This window comes from Anolis sagrei, chromosome 11 (assembly GCF_037176765.1).
Source record: "Anolis sagrei isolate rAnoSag1 chromosome 11, rAnoSag1.mat, whole genome shotgun sequence".
NCBI lineage: Eukaryota > Metazoa > Chordata > Lepidosauria > Squamata > Dactyloidae > Anolis > Anolis sagrei.
The window spans coordinates 13,354,314-13,377,681 of record NC_090031.1 but is presented as its reverse complement, the minus strand read 5'-3'; the positions used below and the strand labels follow the sequence as shown (position 1 = coordinate 13,377,681).

At 40.4% G+C, this 23,368-nt stretch overlaps 1 protein-coding gene across 3 annotated transcripts in view; it reads left to right on the top strand.

Moving 5' to 3' along the window:
* BRINP1 (BMP/retinoic acid inducible neural specific 1) overlaps positions 1 to 23,368 on the top strand; it is a 186,133-nt gene that overhangs the window by 5,618 nt on the left and 157,147 nt on the right. The window contains exon 1 of one of the 3 annotated variants that reach the window (XM_067471891.1): positions 10,015 to 10,168. The exons of the other annotated variants lie outside the window; for them this stretch is intronic. The gene's annotated coding sequence lies outside the window, so the exon portion shown is untranslated. Of the gene's footprint in view, positions 1 to 10,014; positions 10,169 to 23,368 lie in introns of those variants that run through there. 3 annotated transcript variants of the gene reach the window in all.

Genomic DNA, 23,368 nt, shown 5'->3' with positions numbered 1-23,368 from the left:
CCCCATCCCTCCATCTTTTCTTCATCTCCTTGGTCTGGAAAGCTTGGGGAAAAGCTTGAAATCCCCTTTCGTTCATAGAATCACAGAGCTGGAAGAGACCCCCAAAGGTAATCCAATCTGACCCCAATCTGCCATGCTGGAACACCCAATCCTATGGTGTTCCATCATTGATGCTCCAGAAGAGACCCCTAAAGGTAATCCAATCTGACCCCAATCTGCCATGCTGGAACACCCAATCCAATAAACACACACACATGAGTGTTGGATACCGCTTGTAGTTCCTCCACCACTCTTTGGAAGGGAGGAAGAGCCAAAGGAGAGATGTACACATCTAAGTCTTACACTTTCTCTAGATTCGGCCCATATATGTTCCGATACACATAGGCAAGCCCTCCTGACAGATGACCATCCAGTCTCTGCTGGATCGGAGTGCGAGACAGCATATCAAACAGCTCTTAATACTCTGAGTCCCCTTGGGGAGATAGGGCAGGATTAAAACAAAGTTTTATTAATTATTAATTATTATTATTGTTAATAATAATAACTTCTTACCATTTATTTATTTATTTATTTATTTAAATAAAATTAAATAAAACTTCTTACCATAAGAAGGTTATAATATTTAGGTGGGATCTCTTTTCTTGTGATTTGAGTCCTGATAGGGCAGAATAAAAATAAATGTATATTTATTATTATTATTATTAATAATAACTTATCATTATTAATAAAGTATAATAAGTTCTTAATATTTAGGTGGGATCTCTTTTCTTGTGATTTGAATCCCGATAGGGCAGAATAAAAATAAAGTTATTTTATTATTAAATTATTATTATTATTATTAACTTCTAATAATAAGTTCTTAATATTTAGGGGGGGGATCTCTTTTCCTGCAATTTGAGTCCTGATAGGGAAGAATAAAAATAAACTTTAATTATTATTATTATTATTATTATTAATAATAATAATAAAGTTTTATTATTATTAATTTATTATTATTATTATTATTATTAACTTCTAATCATAAGTTCTTAATATTTAGTTGGGATCTCTTTTCTTGTGATTTGTGTCCCAATAGGGCAGAATAAAAATAAAGTCTTAATAGTTATTATTATTATTATTATTAATAACTTATTATTAAGAATAATAACTTATAATAATAAGTTCTTAATATTTATGCGGGATCCCTTTTTCTGCAATTTGAGTCCTGATAGGGCAGAATAAAAATAAAGTTTTAATCATTCATTATTATTATTAATTATTTTTATTAATAATAATAATAATAATAATAACTTCTAATAATAAGTTCTTAATATTTAGGTGGGATCTCTTCCTGCGAATTGAGTCTCGATAGCGTGGAATAAAAACAAAGTTTTATTGATTATTATTCTTGATTATTATTATTAATTATTATTATTATTAATGACGTCTAATCACACGTTCTTAATATTTAGGTGGGACCTCTTTTCCTGCGATTGGAGTCCCAATAGGGAAGAATAAAAATAAAGTTTTATTATTAATTATTATTAATAATTATTAATTAATTAATTAATTATTAATAATAATAACTTATTACCATAAGAAGTTTTTCTTAACATATAGGCGGGGTCTCTTTTCCTGTGATGAGTCCCTTGCTCCACATCTTTGCCTCTTGAGCCCCCTCCTCAATATACCACCCTTTCAAATATATATATATATATATATATATATATATATATATATATATATATATAGGGGTGATTTGAATGCAATATTCCTGCTTCTTGGCAGAATGGGGTTGGACTGGATGGCCCATGAGGTCTCTTCCAACTCTTTGATTCTATATTCAACATGGCTTTCCTATTCCCTTCTCTCTCATCCTGCTTCTCTCCAAGCTCAACATTCCCATCTCCATAAGCCTCAAAGGGCTTGGCTTCCAGACCTTTGGCCATTTTGGCCGCCCTTCCCTGATCTTCTCTTTCCTTCTCTTCCTTCCTCCCCAAATGATGCTCGAGGGGCATTAGCTCCTCACCATGTTGCCTTGCAATCCTCCCACAGTCCGTAAGTCATATGTAGTCACCCTCAAACCGGGTGCAACTGCAGCCCTGCAAAAGCTATGCCTGGATGCGCGTGGGCATTTGTGAAATCCTGCACAGAGTCTCGTTGCGGGTGCAGAGCTTAGGAACTACATTGTTGGCATGTGTGTGTGCATGTGTGGCTGCCTGGGTGACAGTGTGCAACCGCAGCCCATGCACACACTTTCTGCTTTGTGGGCACATGTTCGATTGTAGAATCAGAGGAGTTTAGGTTTTTCTCTCGCCGCACACACTAAGCGTGTCTGGAGGTTGCACACGCGCAGCTTGCATGTTGGATTCTGCAGGGAGAGCCTGCTTGTGTTTGCTCGGTCACCGTTTGGAAGGGAGCAAAAGAGCCAGTCTGTTTGCAGCTTTGCTTTAATGTAAGTGTATCAAGTCTTACACTGTGTGGAGATTGCCCATGTGTGCATTAATAATAATAATAGTAATAATAATAATAATAATAATAATAATAGAATAATACAATTAATACTAAAATAATAATATTGTAATGCTAATAATACCAAAATAATATACTACTACTATTACTACTACTAATACAATAATATTAAAATAATGATATAATACTAATAATGCTAAAATAATAATATACTACTACTATTAATACTACTACTACTACTAATAATAATACTAATAAAATAATACTAATAAAATAATAATAATATACTACTACTATTAATACTACTACTACTAATAATAATACTAATAAAATAATAATAATAATATACTACTATTAATACTACTACCAATAATAATACCAATAAAATAATAATAGTAGTAATACTAAATATGAATATACTAAAATAATATTAATACTAATACTAATAAAATAATAATATAATACTACTGAAATAATATACTACTGCTACAAGTAATAAAATAATAATAATAATATAACGCTAATAATACTGAACTAATAATATAATAATAGTAAAAATACTAAAATAATAATATATTACTATTAATACTACTACTAATAAAATAATAATATAATAATAATGCTGAAATAATATACTACTACTACTACTACTAATAATAATAATGAAATAATAATATAATGCTGATAATACTAAAATAGTAATATACCACAACTATTAATACTACTACTACTACTACTACTACTAATAATAATAATAATAAAATAAAAATATAGCAATACTGAAATAATATAGTAATAATAATATAATGATAATAATACAAAAATAATAATATAATAATACTAATAATACTATAATAATAATATACTACTACTATTAATACTACTACTAATAAAATAATAAAATAATCATACTGAAATAATATACTACTACTAATATTAAAAGAATAATATAACGATAATAATACTAAAATAATAATATACCACAACTATTAATACTACTACTACTAATGATATAATAATATAATAATAATAATAATAATAATATAATAATAATAATAATGAAAGAATATACTACTACTAATAAAATAATAATAATATAGTGCTAATAATACTAATAATACTATAATAATGATGATGATAATAATAATAATATATTACTAATACTTTATTTGTATTCTGCCCTATCTCCCCAAGGGGACTTAGAGCAGTATTGCAGTATACACAAACACAAAGGCAAACATTCAATTCAACACACACACGGAGTGTTGGACACTGCTTCTATTTGCACTGCCACTCTTTGGGAGGGAATGAGAGCAAAAGGAGAGATGTCTGCATCAAAGTCTTACACTTCCTCTAGAGATGGACCGTATGTGTTCCGATACACACATGCAGCTTGTGGGTGAACACGCTAGCGTTTGCTCCATCACTCTTTGGAAGGGAGCGTGGACAGGAGAGTCATACTCGTAATCAATTTTATTTATTGCCTGCCTCTTTTAATGGCCTGAGAACACATTTGTGTGTCTCTTTGCTGGATGTGTGTGTGTGTGTGTGTGTCTCCCAATAGGCATGGTGGGAGGGCTGCAGCATCTCTTCCCCCTCCCCTCCATCCATCCCAACCCTGCCGATGCCAGGTTCCTATTGATTGAGACCGAGCCTAATAGAGTCCGGGGAGGAAGAGCAAGGGAGTCCCCAAGGAGACGTTGTCCTCCTGGCTTAACACACCACTCCATTTGGGGGATTGCGGGGTGATGACCCAGAAGCCAAACACTCCAGATCCTGGGCATTGTGGGGCCTTTTTGGCTACTCTACAATGAAAGAGAGTGACATCTTCTATCTGTCTGTCTAATCAGGGGAAGGGGGTGCAATGTATCAATATTGGGGGGAGGACGGACAAAGATCAAAGATGGGGACACACCTAATATGAGACGGAGCTCAGCTTCACTCAATCTCTTTAATATTTAATAATAATATAATTTGATATTTAATAATAATATAATGTAATATCTACTAATATTATTATTTAATAATAATATAATTTAATAATATATTTAATAATTATATAATTTAATATTTACTAATAATATAATTTAATATTTACTAATAATATTATTTAATATTTAATAAGAATATTCTTTGATAATTAATAATATTATTATTTGATAATTAATAATAATAATATTTCATCTTTAACAATAATATTATTTAATATAATAATCTTTGATAATTAATTATATTATTATTTGATAATTAATAATAATAATATTTCATCTTTAACAATAATATTATTTAATTAATATAATTTAATATTTACTAATAATATTATTTAATATAATAATCTTTGATAATTAATAATATTATTATTTGATAATTAATAATAATAATATTTCATCTTTAACAATAATATTATTTAATATTTAATAAGAATATTCTTTGATAATTAATAATATTATTATTTGATAATTAATAATAATAATATTTCATCTTTAACAATAATATAATATTGGCGAAGGCTTTCATGGCCGGAATCACTGGGTTGTTGTAGGTTTTTTCGGCCTATATGGCCATGTTCTAGAGGCATTCTCTCCTGACGTTTCACCTGCATCTATGACAAGTATCCTCAGAGGTAGTGAGGTCTATTGGAACTAGGAAAATGGGTTTATATATCTGTGGAATGACCAGGGTGGGACAAAGAACTCTTGTCTGCTGGAGCTAGGTGTGAATGTTTCAACTGACCACCTTCATTAGCATATAATGGCCTGACAGTGCCTAGAGCAAACCTTTGTTGAGAGGTGATTACATGTCCTTGTTTGTTTCCTCTCTGTTGTTGTGCTGTTCTAATTTTAGAGGGTTTTTTTAAATACTGGTAGCCATTGAGAGGTCTTTTGGAAACTAGGCAAGAGAGGTGGGAGAAAGACCCCATAAATGGAAGGTCCCCCTCCGCATACAAACACACACACAATTTGGAAGAGGATGAGTGGGTCCCTATCTCATCCCATTTCGAGATGAGGGTGAGCTTTCCAGACAAGATGTGGGTGGTAGATCAAAGACGTGGCCAAAGGGAATGGAGATTTGCGCAGACTGATGTGAAAAAGTGGTGGAGAGATACAGGCATCCTGTTGTTCAGAGTCTTGGACTTAGATGTATACACAAATATAGGCAAAATCAGTGTCTTTCGGCCTCATTCTCACATAGGCATTCAGACCCAGCGGAGTATCACGTATTGCTGCTGCATGGATGTTCCTCTATCAGGGCAGCACACATAATGTCTAGAGTTTCATCACGGATGTCCTTCCCTTGGAGGGCTCGCACAGTGTGCCATTTGTCTCTCCTTTGTAAGACCCACTCAGTGCCGCTTTCTCTCCTGGTTTACACAGCCATGCGCAACGGGTGCCTCTTCCCTCCCATAAACTGTTTCCATTTTCGGTACTTCAATTAGCCCGGGCTGTTCCTATTGAGGCAGAGGTTTTGGAAAGAGTTTTCAGTGCCCGCCAATACATAAAACACCTCTTGGGTTTGGTCTTTTCCCCTCGCCATTGCTTGGACTTCCCAAAAAGCAGATGTGTGTATTTGGTGCACTACTAAGTGCTTTTGGGAGATGGTGGCGGGTTGTAAATAAAGTATTATTATTATTATTATTATTATTATTATTATTATTATTATTACACCCAATTCAACTAAGTTTACTTATGTGTTTTGTTTACTTGCCACAAATCCCACAACCCCATTGCCAACGTTTCCCTCCTTGACAATAACACCCAAGATACTCACTTGTAATTCACCTTCTCTGACATGAATGCACATACGTCTCCTCATACTATGTAATGGCATTAGCCATGCACTACTTCTGACTATTGCCCTATGCAATTTTGCAATTGCGTATTTTGCAATTGCGCAATTGCCAACATTTTCCTCCTTGGAAAATAACACACAAGACGCTCACTTGTGATTCACCCTCTCTGACGTGTATGCACATACATCTCCTCATGCTATGTAATGGCATTAGCCATGCACTACTTCTGACTATTTCCCTATGCAATTGTGCAATTGTGCATTTTGCAATTGTCCAATTGCGCATTTTGCAATTGCACAATTGCCAACATTTTCCTCCTTGGAAAATAACACACAAGACTCTTGCTTCTGATTCTCCCTTCCTCACATGTAAGCACACACATCTTCACATACTATGTAATGACATTAGCCATGCACTACTTCTGACTATTGCCCTATGCAATTGCGCATTGTGAAATTGCACAATTGCCGACGTTTCCTTCCTTGGAAAATAACATTCAAGACTGTCACTTGTGATTTGCCCTCTCTCACATTTAAAGACATACATCTCCCCATACTATGTAATGGCATTAGCCATGCATTACTTCTGACTATTGCCCCATGCAATTTTGCAATTGTACATTGTGAAATTGCCGATGTTTCCCTCCTTGGAAAATAACACAGAAGACTCTCACTTGTGAATTGCCCTCTCTCACATGTATGTACATACATCTCCCCATACTATGTAATGGCATTAGCCATGCACTACGTCTGACTATTGCCCCATGCAATTTTGTAATGTGCTATTTCACACAATAGCACACAAGACTCTCACTTGTGATTTGACCTCTCTCGCATGTAAACATATACACCTCCCCATACTATGTAATTGCATTAGTCATGCACTACTTCTGACTATCGCCCCATGCAATTTTGCAATTGTACATTGTGAAATTGTCAACGTTTCCCTCCTTGGACAATAACACACAAGACTCTCACTTGTTATTTGCCCTCTCTCACATGTAAGCATGTACATCTCCCCATCCTATGTAATGGAATTAGCCATGCACTACTTCTGACTATTGCCCCATGCAATTTTTGTATGAGCAATTGCACACAATACCACACAAGACTCTTGCTTGTGATTTGACCTCTCTCACATGTAAATACATACACCTCCCCATACTATGTAATGGAATTAGCCATGCACTACTTCCGACTATTGCCCCATGCAATTTTTGTATGTGCAATTGAACACAATAGCACACAAGACTCTCGCTTGTGATTTGACCTCTCTCACATGTAAACACATACACCTCCCCATACTATGTAATGGAATTAGCCATGCACTACTTCCGACTATTGCCCCATGCAATTTTTGTATGTGCAATTGAACACAATAGCACACAAGACTCTCGCTTGTGATTTGACCTCTCTCACATGTAAATACATACACCTCCCCATACTATGTAATGGAATTAGCCATGCACTACTTCCGACTATTGCCCCATGCAATTTTTGTATGTGCAATTGAACACAATAGCACACAAGACTCTCGCTTGTGATTTGACCTCTCTCACATGTAAATACATACACCTCCCCATACTATGTAATGGAATTAGCCATGCACTACTTCCGACTATTGCCCCATGCAATTTTTGTATGTGCAATTGAACACAATAGCACACAAGACTCTCGCTTGTGATTTGACCTCTCTCACATGTAAACACATACACCTCCCCATACTATGTAATGGAATTAGCCATGCATTACTTCTGGCTATTGCCACATGCAATTTTGGAATTTCACATTTTGCAATGTGAAATTGCCAACGTTTCCCTCCTTGGACAATAACACACAAGACTCTCACTTATGATTCTCCTTCCCTCACATGTACGCACATAACCTCCCCATACTATGCAATGGCATTAGCCATGCACTACTTCTGACTATTGACCATTGCAAATGTGCAATTGTGAAATTGCAAAATTGTACAATTTTGCAATTGCATGATTTCACATTGATTCTCAGCATTGATTCCCAAATAGGCAGATTCCTTCCAAAAGCAATTTAGTTCTTTCTTTCCCCCAAAAAACAGAGCTCCACTTCCACATACATCAAGTATGCATACACACATATACATCTGTACTCTAACTTCCCAGCTGGATCTGACACATCCGACAATGTCATTCAGTTGCATACACATGGACACATGCATACATGTACCAAAGACTTTCTCTCTATTCCATTGTGCAATTTTGCAATTGCAAGATTGCACATTGATTCCCAAATAGGAGGACTTCCTTCCAAAAGCAATTTAGTAATTTCTTTCCCCCAAAAACTATAATCCTCATGAAAACAGAGCTCCACTTCCACATACATCAAGTATGTACACACACATACACATCTGTACTCTATCTTCCAAGCTGGATCTGACACATCCAATAATGTCATTCAGTTGCATATGCACGGACATATGCATACATGTACCCAAGACTATCATCCCATGCAATTTTGCAATTGTGCAATTTTGCAATTGCACAATTGCACTTTGATTCCCAAATAGGACTTCCTTCCAAAAGCAATTTAGTTCTTTCTTTTCCCCAGAAACAATAATCGTAATGAGAACAGAGCTTCTGTCCACATACATCAAGTATGTACACACATATATACATCTGTATTCTATCTTCCCAGCTGGATCTGACACATCCAATAATATCATTCAGTCGCATATGCACGCACACATGCATACATGTATCAAAGACTATTATCCCGTGCGATTGTGCAATTTTGCAATATTGCAATTTGGCAATTGTGAAATTTTGCAATTGCAGATTGCACATTGATTCCCAAATAGGGCTTCCTTCCAAAAACAATTCAGTTATTTCTCTTCCTCCACAAAATTATTATCCTCATGGGAACAGAGCTCCACTTCCACATACATCAAGTATGTACACACACATACACATCTGTACTCTATTTTCCAAGCTGGATCTGACACATACGATGTCATTCAGTTGCATATCCACGGACACATACTTACATGTACCAAAGGCTATCGTTCCATGCAATTTTGCAATTGTGAAATTTTGCAATTGTGAAATTTTGCAATTGTGAAATTTTGCAATTATGCAATTGCACGATTGCACATTGATTCCCAAATAGGACTTCCTTCCAAAAGCAATTTAGTTCTTTCTCTTCCCTCACAAAACTATTATCCTCAGGGAACAGAGCTCCACTTCCACATACACAGAGCTCCACTTCCACACATACATCCACTTCCACATATGCACACACAAATACACATCTGTATCTTCCAAGCTGGATCTAACACATCCGATAATGTCATTCAGTTGCATATGCACAGGCACATGCATACATGTATCAAGGACTATCATCCCGTGCAATTTTGCAATTGAACGATTGCACTTTGATTCCCATATAGGAGGACTTCCTTCCAAAAGCAATTTAGTTCTTTCTCTTCCCCCATCTATCCAATAATGTCATTCAGTTGCATATGCGTGGACACATGCATGCATTTACCAAAAACTATCATCCCATGTAATTGTGCAATTTTGCAATTGCACATTGATTCCCATATCGGAGGACTTCAATTTAGTTCTTTCTCTTCCCCCACCCATCCAATAATGCCATTCAGTTGCATATGCACGCACACATGCATGCATGTGCCAGAGACTCCGTGCCCAGCTTGTTCGTCTTGGCTTTTTCCTCCCCGGTTCCTTTCCTCCCTCACAGTGTGTCTTGTTTGCTGTTTCGCTCGGCGTGGAAGGGGTTGTCTCTTTGGGGAGCTCTTTAGCACTCAGCAGAAAAATGCTTTGCACACTCCGTTCCCTCCCTCCTCCTTTTACTGCACTTTAGGTGTACTCAGGACTCCGGGGAAGGCAGGAAAATAGGATGAGTTTGTGGTGCAGGAAGGGAAGAAAGAAAGGTAGGTTAGGTTCCTCCTGGGGTTGTGTTGGTTTTGGGAGAAACATGACTAGGAGGCACACCTCAGAAATGGCTTTGGGTCTTGTGGAGTGCATCCATCTTATCGATTCTATAGTGTGGGGGGAGAGAGATAGACTCTCATGTGTGCTTAGACTGTGTTGGGATACGGAAGGATATGCATGTGATTAAGCAATGCGTTTCCCTTTGGTTTTGTGTGTTTGTGCCATTGAATGTGAGATCGTGCTGACGGTGGGGGCAACGAGGAGAATTTTGCAATGCTTGGAAATGAAGCAAACCTTTCACACGGAAGCGGTGTGTGCATGCGTGGGTGTGTGTATCTTAATGCGCACAACGAAGAAAATAATTTCGGTGGGATCTATGAGAGGCAATCGAGGCACTGCAGATTGAAGTGCCCACTTGGATATGTGTTCTCTTGATGCATTTGTGTGTGTCTGCATGCTGGGGAAGCCTCTCCTTTTTTCCAGGGGAAAGGAGGATGAGGTGCACCTTGTATCTACATGCGTTTGTGTGTGTGTGCATTAATACCGGCACTTACAGACGTAACCATTGTGCGTGTTCGCAAACCGTTCCGTGCTTCAAGTGGGGGAGGCACATCCAGCTTCCGTTCTTGACTTTTTGGAAGCCAACGGGGAAAAGCTGTTTAGGAAATGGCATAATCCCTTGAAGGCAGGGATTCAGATGTCATCCCTCGTCTTATTCCATAGCCTTGCTATGTTTTCATTGGAGGGTCTTCCTTTCCTTCGACCCTCTACCCTTGAGGTTTGCCATAATTCCAACCGTGGAAGTCTTGAGGGATCTCATGAAGTCGTCGTCTTGTTCACAAACACTGGGTTGCTGTGAGTTTTCCAGGCTGTGTGGCTATGTTCCAGAAGCATTCTCTCCTGACGTTTGCTTCTGGAACGTGGCCATACTGCCTGAAAAACTCCCAGCAACCCAGTGATGATGGCCATAAGAGCCTTTGACAACACAACGTAGAAACACCTTTGCCGATGGTTTTGGAGATCCTCTATTTTGGGTTGAATTAAGAATGTGTTGCATCTTTGTATATGTATACATACTCAGATATTTGTAATGCATTACATTGTATCAGGACTTGAGAAAGGGAAGAACAAACAGGCATGTTGTGGGGTGAAACATTACGTTGTATCTTTCTAGTATGAAATGGGTTGTCGGACTAAGTGCAGCACGTAAACTATAGCTTCCCTCGATTCATAATAGGAAATGTGAAGAGTATCTATATGTGTTTCTGTATTTTTTTATTTGTGGTGGTGGTGGTGGTGGGGGGGTATGGTGTCGGATAGCCCCCCTAATGGGGTCCCTTCCTTGTCTAAGGAAGTGCTTCTCCCAAAATAATACTGTGTCTCCCAGAAGAGGGAGCTCCAGCTCTGTTACTGGGGTTCGGAGAAAGATTTGCCAACGCCAGCGGTATGCCAAACCAATCTCGATTTCTGTTTGTTTTAGATCTCACTTTTACTCTCCATCTTTTAAAAGGGGGCGTCTAGTGAAGACTTTGGCTATTCACCCCCTTCTTTTCAGAGAAGGGAGACGGCCTCTGTCTGTGCAGAACAAAAATCAACACAAATAATCTCTCTCTCTCTCTCCCTATATATATATATATTGCTGATTTGTGTTGATTTTGTTGCTGATTTTGTGTGTGTGTGTGTGTGTGTGTGTGTGTGTATATATATATATATATATATACACACACACACACACACACACACACACACTAGCTGTCCCCTGCCACGCGTTGCTGTGGCCCAGTCTGTTGATCTGGAAAATAAAGTAATGAGAAAGTGTTGGTTTCTAATATATGTAATTTCTTTATGCTTGTGGGTAAACAGTATTTCTTGCTGTTTCTTTGTCAGTGTTGATGTGGAGATTGTCTGGTTTGCCTACTCTGGAACATGCAACATATAATAGTCCTTCTTCAGGGGTCCCTTTCAAATCTAGGATACTATATCTCTGTGTGTGAATCATATCTATCTATATCTATGGTTGGATGCCTCTTTGTCAGGAGGGCTTTGATTACGTTTTCTTGCTCTGGTGAAGGGAGTTGGACTGGATGCCCTTGAGTATTTTCTGTTGGTCATGGGGGTTCTGTGTGGGAAGTTTGGCCTGATTCTGTCGTTGGTGGGGTTCAGAATGCTCTTTGATTGTAGGTGAACTGTGAATCCCAGTAACTACAACTCCCAAATGTCAAGGTCTATTTCCCCCAAACCCCATCTCTGTTCATATTTGGGCATATGGAATATTTGTGCCAAGTTTGGTCCAGAGCCATCATTGTTTGAGTCCATGGTAGTCTCTGGATGTAGGTGAACTACAACTCCCAAACTCAAGGTCAATGCTCACCAAAGCCTTCTAGTGTTTTCTGTTGGTCACGAGAGTCCTGTATGCCCCGGTTGGTTCAATTCTATCATGCTATTTAATTGTAGGTGAACTATAAATCCCAGCAACTACAACTCCCTATCTATCTATCTATCTATCTATCTATCTATCTATATCTTTCTATGGCTGGATGGCTCTTTATCAGGAGGACTTTGATTACGTTTTCTTGCCCTCATGAAGGGAGTTGGACTGGATGGCCTTAAGTATTTTCTGTTGGTCGTGGGGGTTCTGTGTGGGAAGTTTGCTCCGATTATGTCGGTCATGGGGTTCAGAATGCTCTTTGATTGTAGGTGAACTGTGAATCCCAGTGACTACAACTCCCAAATGTCAAGGTCTATTTCCCCCAAACTCCATCTGTGTTCATATTTGGGCATATGGAATATTCGTGCCAAGTTTGGTACAGATCCATCATTGTTTGAGTCCACAGTGCTCTCTGGATGAAGGTGAACTACAACTCCCAAACTCAAGGTCAATGCTCACCAAACCCTTCCAGTATTTTCTGTTGGTCATGGGAGTTCTGTGTGGGAAGTTTGGCCCAATTCTATCATTGGTGGGGTTCACAATGCTCTTTGGTTGTAGGTGAACTCTGAATCTCAGCAACTACAACTCCCAAATATCAAGGTCTATTTTCCCCAAACTCTGCATTTGGGCATATTGTGTATCCATGGCAAGTTTGGTCCAGATCCATCATTTTTTGAGTCCACAGTGCTCTCTGGATGTAGATGAACTACAACTCCACAACTCAAGGTCAATGCCCACCAAACCCTTCTAGTATTTTCTGCTTGTCATGGGAGTTCTGTGTGTCAAGTTTGGTTCAATTCCATCATTGGAGGAGTTCAGAATGCTCTTTGATCCTAGCAACTACAACTCCCAAATGGCAAAATCCATCCTCCCCAGCCCCACCAGTGTCCAAATTTGGGCGTATCGGGTATTTGTGCCAAATTTTGTCCAGTGAATGGAAATACATCCTGCATATCAGATATTTACATGACAGTTCATAACAGTAGCAAAATTGCAGTTATGAGGTAGTAATGAAAATGTTATGGTTGGGGGTCACTACAACACGAGGAACTGTATTCAGGGGTCGCTGCTGAGAAGCACTACTATAAAGCCTAAACGGTTTCAGTCCAATGTACCTATCCGAACATAAATCTCCTTATGAACCATATCGGACACTAAAATCTTCTGGGGAGGCCCTGCTCTTGGTTCCACCTTCCTCGCAGACGCATTTGGCGGGGACAAGAGACAGGGCCTTCTCAGTGGTGGCCCCTTAACTGTGGAATGCTCTGCCTAGGGATATAAGATCATTCCCCTCCCTCCTGACTTTTCAAAGAAAGGTGAAAACCTGGCTTTTTCAGGCAGACTTCCCAAATGCGGCATAGTTATATGAAATCATGGAAACACTTGACACAATTGAATAATGACTTGACCTGGAGATGCTCACGGTAATGTTTTAAAGGTTTTGTACATTTTTTAATTATTCTTATGTTGTATGTGAATGTTTTTAACAATATTTTGTGATCGTTTTTTTTTTTTTTTTGGAGGGGGGAATTTTGCAAGTCGTGTTCTAAAAAGAAAAGGAAAGTATCGTCAAAGGCTTCCATGGCTGGAATCACTGGGTTTTTGTAGGTTTTTTGGGCCATTTGGCCATGTTCTAAAGGCATTCTCTCCTGACGTTTCGCCTGCATCTATGGCAAGCATCCTCAGAGGGTGTGAGGTCCTCTGAGGATGCTTGCCAGAGAAGCAGGTGAAACATCAGGAGAGAATGTCTCTGGAACATCTGGAATCTTGAACCAGTCTGTTGTTCCGTGGTCAGTTCTGACTGTTGCTACTTGGTCCTTGTACAGATTCCTCAGGAGAGAGACAAGGTGGCTTGGGATGCCCATCCCACCAAGAACTTGCCACAATTTATTATGATCCACACAGTCAAAGGCTTTAGAATAGTCAATGAAGCAGAAGTAGATGTTTTTCTGAAACTCCCTGCCTTTCTCCATTCTCCAGCGGATATTGGCAATCTGGTCTCTCATTCCTCTGCCTTTTCTAAACCCAGCTTGAACATCTGGCAACTCTCGCTCCATGTCTTGCTGGAGTCTTCCTTGCAGGATCTTGAGTATTACCTTACTGGCATGAGAAATAGGGGCCACTGTACGGAAGTTGGAGCAGTCTTTCGCATTTCCCTTTTTTGGTATGGGGATATAAGTTGATTTTTTCCAGTCTGATGGCCATTCTTGGGTTCTCCATATTTGCTGGCATATGGCATGTATCACCTTGACAGCATCATCTTTTAAGATTTTAAACAGTTCCGCTGGGATCCCGTCATCTCCTGCTGCCTTGTTGTTAGCAATGCTTCTTAAGGCCCATTCAACCTCACTCCCCAGGATGTCTGGTTCTAATTCACTCACCACATCGTCAAAACTATTCTCGATATTATTATCCTTCCTATACAGATCTTCTGTATAGTCTCGCCACCTTCTCTTGATCTCTTCAGCTTCTGTTAGGTCCCTGCCATCTTTGCTTCTTATCATACCAATTTTTGCCTGAAATTTACCTCCAATGTTTCTAATTTTCTGGAAGAGGTCTCGTGTCCTTCCTATTTTGTTGTCTTCTTCTACTTCCATGCATTCCAAAAAAAAAAAAACCTACAAAAACCCAAAAGGAAAGTAGCTCTCCAAAGCTATGGACATGTAGAAGAGACAGTCCTGGATTTCTCGTGGGCTCTGGGCATACTGGAAACCAAATAGCGCAGTCTATTCAAAACGGAAACATATGATCTCCGCCAAGCTAATAGACTTGTCCCCAGGCTGATTTATTGCAATTTGTTTACGCCTTCAAAGTTGACAGTCTTGATGTTCACATCCATTTGTTGTTCTGCCCTTGTCTTGATAGAAAGGAATGGTAGGGTTTCTTTGGTCTGGATTGAGGAGGAGTTCCAGAAATCACCCCAGACTTCTTCACCAAGGACACGAGACCTTGGGATGGTGTTGCTGGTGTTATTTGTTGTCAAATTGGCATCAACTTATGGGGATACTCTATCTCTTTCTTTGAGTCACAATGTTACATGTGCCCGTACCTTGGGAAGTCAGACTTGGCCACAGTAGTCTACACTCTGGTTACATCCTGTATAGACTACTGCAATGCACTCTACGTGGGGCTGCCTTTGAAGACTGTCTAGAAGTTTCAAATGGTCCAACTAACGGCAGCCAGATTGCTATCAGGAGCTGTGCTCAGGGAGCACACAACTCGTCTTTTGCGCCAGCTCCATTGGCTGCCAGTTTGCTATCGGGCACAATTCAAAGTGCTGGCTTTAGCCTATAAAGCCCTAAACAGTTCTAGCCCAACTTACATGTCCGAATGCATCTCCCCTTATGAACCATCTAGGGCAGTGTTTCTCAACCTGGGGGTCGGGACCCCTGGAGGGGTCACGAGGGGGGTGTCAGAGGGGTCACCAAAGACCATCAGAAAACACAGTGTTTTCTGTTGACCATGGGTGTTCTGTGTGGGAAGTTTGGCCTAATTTAATCGTTGGTAGGGTTCAGAATGCTCTTTGATTGTAGGTGAACTATAAATCCCAGCAACTACAACTCCAAAATGTCAAAGTCTATTTCCCCCAAACTCCACTAGTGTTTACATTTGGGCATATTGAGAATTCGTGCCAAGTTTGGTCCATATCCATCATTGTTTGAGTCCACAGTGCTCTCTGGATGTAGGTGAACTACAACTCCAAAACTCAAGGTCGACCAAACCATTCCAGTATTTTCTGTTGGTCATGGGAATTCTGTGTGCCAAGTTTGATTCAATTTCATTGTTGGTGGAGTTCAGAATGTGCTTTGATTGTAGGTGAACTATAAATCTCAACAACTACAACTCCCACAGGACAAAATCAATACCCTCCCCCAATCCCACCAGTATTCAAATTTGGGTGTATTGGGTATTTGTGCCAAATTTGGTCCAGTGTATGAAAATACATCCTGCATATTAGATGTTTACATTACCATTCATAACAGCAGCAAAATGACAGTTATGAAGTAGCAACGAAACTAATTTTATGGTTGGGGGTCACCATAACATGAGGAAGCGTATTAAGGGGTCGCGGCATTAGGAAGGTTGAGAACCACTGATCTAGGACCTTAAGATCATCTGGGGAGGCCCTGCTCTTGTTACCACCTTTGTCACAAGTATGTTTGGCAGAGACGAGAGACAGAGCCTTATCGGCGGTGGCCCCTCGGCTGCGGAATGCCCTCCCTATAGATATTAGATTGGCCACCTCCCTTTTTAACATTTCAAAAGTCAACATGTGGCTTTTTGAACAAACATTTGCAAATGCAGAGTAACTGACATAGGAAAATGGAACGACAACAATGAGACTGGACAATGTTTTTAACAAGGAGACACTATGAATTTATATTTTATTGATATGTTTAATTTTTATTATATGTTATGTTTTGAATTGTCTTTATGATATTGTAAGCATTGAATTTTACCCTGTTAACCGCCTTGAGTCGCCTACGGGCTGTCGCAACCCAAAATCCTTTCCTATTGTCATTGTCATCTAATCAAACGCCTGGCTACAGAGCCAGGTTTTCAGTTGTCTTCTAAAGGATGTCCTTAGGGAAGGAGTTCCACAGACAGGGGGGCCACTGCCAAGAAGGCCCTGTCTTTCGTTCCCACCAATCACGTTTGTGAGAGTGGCGAGATCGAGAACAGGGCCTCTCCTGACGATCTTAAGCTTCGTGATGGTTCATAGCAGGAGATACGTTTGGACAAGTAATCTAGGCCATTAATTTTGGGTCTGCACCCCATGTTCTGCCAGTAAGTTTCCGCAGGATGTTGCATGCAACTACTTTCTGCTTGGCCTTCAAGCAGTGTTTCCTATATCCTAGTGTTTGATCTAAGGTGACACTGAAATATTTAGGATGGAAACAATATTTAGGGGGAAACACATAAAATCTAGGATGAAATGGTGCTCGTATGAAAATCTTCACTTGGGTGGTGGGCAGTATTTTGTTGGTGGAGGACATTGGCAGGGCTTTTGGACATGTTCATGGTGCTCACTAGGCTTGGGTGATCAAGAAAAGAATGGTTCTAAACTTGTTTTATATATAGTGGGTGCTGGCGATTCAATTTTGATCTTTTCTTGAAAAAAAGATCGGAAATAGCAGAAATCCGAATTACTTTGTTTGCTTCTTTAATGGAAGGTGCCCCTCCCTCCCTCCAGAACCATTAAGTAACTTTGACAACGTCAGAAGTGGCCTTCAGGAAGAGCTGTTCTTAGCCATGCCCACCTCATCCCTCTTCAGTGTCCTTCACCGCCAGCCAGGGAAGGGAAACTGCGAGATTTTAAAATGTGGCCTTCAAGAAGGGAAACAGCGAGGCTTTGCCAAAGTTGCTTAATTGTTCTAAAATTCAAAATAACTGTGGGAGACATCCGAAAATAATTCCGAACAATGGGTAAGTGGTTTACATTCGGAATTACTCCTCCCACTATTCCTGCATGGCTTGAAATTGGTTCAAAAGGTATTTTTTTTTCCAAAATAATTCCGATTTAAGAAGACTGTACCTACCCATGGGTTGTTGTAGGTTTTTTCGGACTGTATGGCCATGGTCTAGAGGCATTCTCGCCTGACATTTCGCCTGCAACCATGGCAAGCATCCTCAGAGGTAGTGAGGTCTGTTGGAACTAGGAAAAAGGGTTTATATATCTGTGGAATGACCAAGGTGGGACAAAGCACTCTTGCCTGCTGGAGCTAGGTGTGAATGTTTCAACTGACCACCTTGATTGGCATACAATGGGATGACTGTGCCTTGATTAAACTTTTGTTGAGAGGTGATTAGATGTCCCTGCCTGCTTCCTCTATGTTGTTGCGCTGTTGCAATTTTAGAGTTTTTTTTTAATACTGGTAGCCAGATTTTGTTCATTTTCATGGTTTCCACCTTTCTGTTGAAATTGTCCACATGCTTGTATATTTCTCTGTGTAGTCTGACATGGTGGTTGTGAGAGTGGTCCAGCATTTCTGTCTTCTCAAATAATATGCTGTGTCCAGGTTGGTTCATCAAGTGCTCTGCTATGGCTGACTTCTCTGGTTGAACTAGTCTGCAGTGCCTTTCATGTTCCTTGATTCATGTTTGGGCAATGCTGCTGCGTTTGGTGGTCCCTATGTAGACTACCCATGCCTAGTGCTCACTATAACCTGCAATGCCAGTGGAAAGAGCGTCATTGGTGGCTCTTCAGCACTGGGAGTTGAATCTGTTTGTTGAGTTGGGAGGCTGTCTGTGTAAATAGACACCTGTGCCACATACAGATTTTCACATTTATTGTGTGTATAGATGAGACGCAATTAGAGAGAAATCCTAGGTGTGATAGTATCTCCACCTTATTTACACATGGCAGTCACGTCTCTGTATCCTGTGATGAACTTCTCCCTTTCCATCTCAAGCCCCTTGAGATGTCCCCCATGATTGTTCTTTCCCCACTTGCTTTGATTGGCTTTGCCTTGATTGGTTTCCTGGCGAATGATCGCATGTCGACGCGTGACCTTAATGTCCCACCATCTGAATTTCCTTGCTTTTGTTCATTCAATGGGGTTTGGAGAAGTGGAGAAAGAAAACAAGGTGGCCAGCTTTTTCTGCACTGCTCTCACGTGAGTTCGTTACTCAGCCTTTCGATGGATGCCAGCTTTGTAGGAGTTTTTGAATCATTGGATCCAGCGCTACTTGTAGCATATCAGATGCCAAGTGACATAAATTGTGCTGCTGCTAGGCAGACTGAGATTTCAGCAGCTAGCTATAGAAGTGATGGCAGTGTCATGCCATTCTTAAAGCCGAATCCATGTTTGTCGGAGCATCACATTCTGGGCAATCTCATGGGGTTGGATAAGGTCTTGTTGATGAGTTCTTAAGCTCTTAGATGTGGGATGATGCACTGTTTATGTGTGTCAATTGGCTACATTTTTTTCTGGAAATTCTCCAGGATTGAGCATCTGATGGCTCATGGATCACCATTACGAGTTCCTTACTTACTTAGGCGATCCCTCGTTGTCCAAGTAGGATTGTCTTCCAAGATCAGTGTCTTGGTGGTGAGTACGTAGGTGACTGTGGAGCCCTATTCTTGATCTGCATGTTCTCCTGCCAGGAGGGCATTGGTTTCCAGGTGGAAGGCGGTCCCGGTTGGGGTTGGCTTGATGCACCTTCCTCTTGGCACATTTCTCTCTTTTGCCTTCCATTCATGCCTTCTCAAATTCTACAGCACTGCTGGTCACAGCTGACCTCCAGCTAGACCGCTAAAGGGCCAGGGCTTCCCAGTTCTTGGCGTCTATGGCACAATTTTAAGGTTGTCTTTGAGCCCATCTTTAAATATCTTTTCCTGTCCAACAGCATTCCATTTTCCGTTCTTAAGTTCGGAATAGAGCAACAGCTTTGAGAGATGGTAGTCGGGCATCCGGACAACGTGGCTGATCCAGCGGAGTTGATGGTGGAGGACCATCACTTCAGTGCTGGTGGTCTTTGCGTCTTCTAGCATGTTGACATTTGTCCGCTTATCTATTCAAGAGATTTGCAGGATTTTCCGGAGGCAACACTGATGGAATTGTTCCAGGAGTTGCATGTGATGTCTGTAGACAATCCACATTTCGCAGGCATAGAGCAGGGTTGGGAGGACTGTGATGGCGCAAATGGCGCCACCTATGTGTAGAACTGTTAGTTGCAAGATTTAAACTGTTGTATCATGCTTAATCCTGCCCTTTTACCCTGCTTATGTATAGTTGTATGGATTGGTTACTTATAGCTGTCAATCAATACTGTTTGGCTCCACCTCTTTCTGCAGGAGGGGAGTGCTTCCTTTCTTTTCATTCTGCCATCAGAGTTTCTACCAGATGGACGTGAGTAAGAGACTTGACTCTAAAAGACCCTGATTTAAATTACCTCTCAGCACCAGTTCTGAGGTTTTTTACCCTTGAGGCTTGTGCTTCATGTTCAGACTAACCTGAATGACGTTGGAAGTCTCAAGTGCCTTCAAACCAGTTCTTTTGGCACCAAAGGAAGATCCTGAGTCTTCAAACATAGGCCATCTGAACTGGGGTTGAGGAAGGAGGAAACTTGGAAAGGCTTCTCAGCTTCAAACACCTTGAACCCAGGACTAATTGAGACTGTAACGTATATTTTCCTTCACCCCTCTGAAGTTTCCAGCTCATTGCTTTAAAGAAATTACTCTTTTGATCAATACAACATATTTTGAGTTATTTACAGCGTTTTGGGTTTTTGAGAGTTCCAGTTTCCTATAGGAGGGCAAGAAGCAATCCCCTGGGGAAAGATGCCACGTCCGTGCCTCCTTCATTAAGAATGATATCCCCCAGGCGCGACGGCTTTATAAACAAGCACTTGGTATCCCTACAAATGTCCTGGTCCTCAAACACTCTGTGCTTCATAATGCAAAACATAATACAAAGCAGTCTTCCCTCCAAAGATAGGATTTTTCAAAATCCCTGCTAATTCAGCAAAAGCCAAAAAAGCACACCTTTCATTACCCTTCCCTTTCCCCTCTCTGTTTCCCCTTTGAATGGGGAGGCCCGAGGGCAAGGGCTTTCTTGTTTAGATTAATCTTTCACCCAATCAAGGAGCCTTTCTGGTTAAAGAGCAGGGTAGGGAGGGCTTTCGCAAAATTAAACAAGGAGCAAATCGATAAGCATCTACCTGCCCTCCAGCTCAAAACTCGGAATATACAAACCTATGGTATCGACTGCAGCTGCATTGGCCACAAATGGCATTCTTTCCAACATTACAGAGATTTAACACCAAGGCAAGATGAACAAAGTTATGAATGAGGAAGAACAGATGAACTAGGAGAGGCTGCAGCAGTTTGCTTTTGCCTGAACTGACTGCGAAGGGCCAGGTTGGGAGCCACTGCTCTATATAACGTTCTTGGACTGCGTGAGATCTAGCTGGGAAGATAGCTTAAGGACCACCTTTTACCCACTCCTTGGGAAAGAGACTTACTTAGGCAATCCCTCGTAGCTTGAGGGGGATTGTCTTCCCGATGTGGTGTCTTGGCCTTGGGTACGTAGGTGGTGTTGGAGCCCTTTTCTTGAGCCACATGTCCTCCCGCAGTGAGGACATTGGTTTCCAGACGGAAGGCGGCCCCAGTCAGGGTTGGCTTGACGTTCCTTCCTCTTGGCACATTTCTCCCTTTTGCCTTCCATTCATGCCTCTTTGACTTCTGCAGCACTGCTGGTCACAGCTGACCTCCAGTAAGAGCCATGGCTTTCCAGTTCTCGGTATCTATGCCACAGTTTTTGAGGTTGGCTTTAAGCCCATCTTTAAATCTCTTTTCTTGTCCAACAACATTATGTTTCCCATTCTTGAGTTTGGAGTAAAGTAACTGCTTTGGGAGATGGTGATCGGGCATTCGGACAACGTGGCCGGTTGATGGTGGGGTTGATGGCGGAGGAGCATCATTTCAATGCTGGTGGTCTTTGCTTCTTCCAACACACTTACATTTGTCTGCCTGCCTTCCCAAGAGATTTGCAGCATTTTCTGGAGGCAGCGCTGATGGAATTGTTCCAGGAGTTGAGTGTGACGTCTGTAGACTGTCCACATTTTGCAGGAATATAGCAGGTTTGGGAGGACAATAGTTTTATAAACAAGCACCTTGATCTCCCTATGGATGTCCCAGTCCTTAAACACTCTCTGCTTCATTTAGAAGAATTCTGCACTTGCAGAGCTCAGGCGGTGTTGTATTTCAGTGTCAATGTTGATTTTTTTGTGGAGAGATGGCTTCCAAGGTAGTAGAAATGGTCAACATGTTCTAATGTTACACCATTCAGCTGTATTTCTGGCATTGGAGAGGGATTAATAATAATAATAATAATAATAATAATAACAACAACAACAACAACAACAAGGGACTTGGAGCGGCTTACATGAGGGATTGGCTGGTGTCTGCTGGAAGAGCACTTTGTTTTCTCGATGTTCAGTGTCAAGCCAAGCTTCTCGAATGCATTGGCAAAGGTGTTTAGAGTGGCTTGTAGGTCTTCTTCTGAATGCGCACAGACGACATTGTCATCAGCATATTGGAATTCTATAACAGATGTTGTTGTGACCTTGGTTTTGGCTTTCAGTCTGCTGAGGTTAAATATCTGTCCAATAGATGATCTCCACTCCGGTGGGAAGCTTTCCATCAACAAGATGAAGTATCATAGCAACGAAGATGGAGAATAAGGTTGGGGCAATAACACATCCCTGTTTGACACCTGATTCTACCTTAAATGGGAAAGAGACTACCTTGCAAAGAAGAAGACATGGCTATCTTATGGCTGGATCTGCACTTATAATGCAGTTGCTTGGAAGGAACAGGATGTATCAACAACTTTCCTAAGGCTGAGCAGCTGCCGATCAGAAAAGAAAAAGCTTGTTACAGAATGATTTATTTTTCTTTCCTCGGTCTCAAATGCATTTCCATATTCTATTTTCCTACCTGCCTATCTTTCCAGATGGTGGGACGTGTTCTCAAAAAAGGTAAAGGATGAACAGCGGAAAGGAGCCCGAGGTGTCGATGTGTACATATGAAAGTTCTCCCCAAATGTGTGACTTATTTGCACTAGTGGAAAGGAGCGTGTGCCTCTAGAAGTGAAGTGAGCATCAAGTTCCTCTTCTGAGCAGATGGGGAAGGATGAAAGTGAAACTGAGCGGGGAAGGGAATAATCAGGTAGAGGGAAAGCAAGATTTGGAGCAGAGGAACCAGAAACGGTGGGGGAGACACACCATTTCCATCGACAAGACAGACGTAAATTTATTTATATAT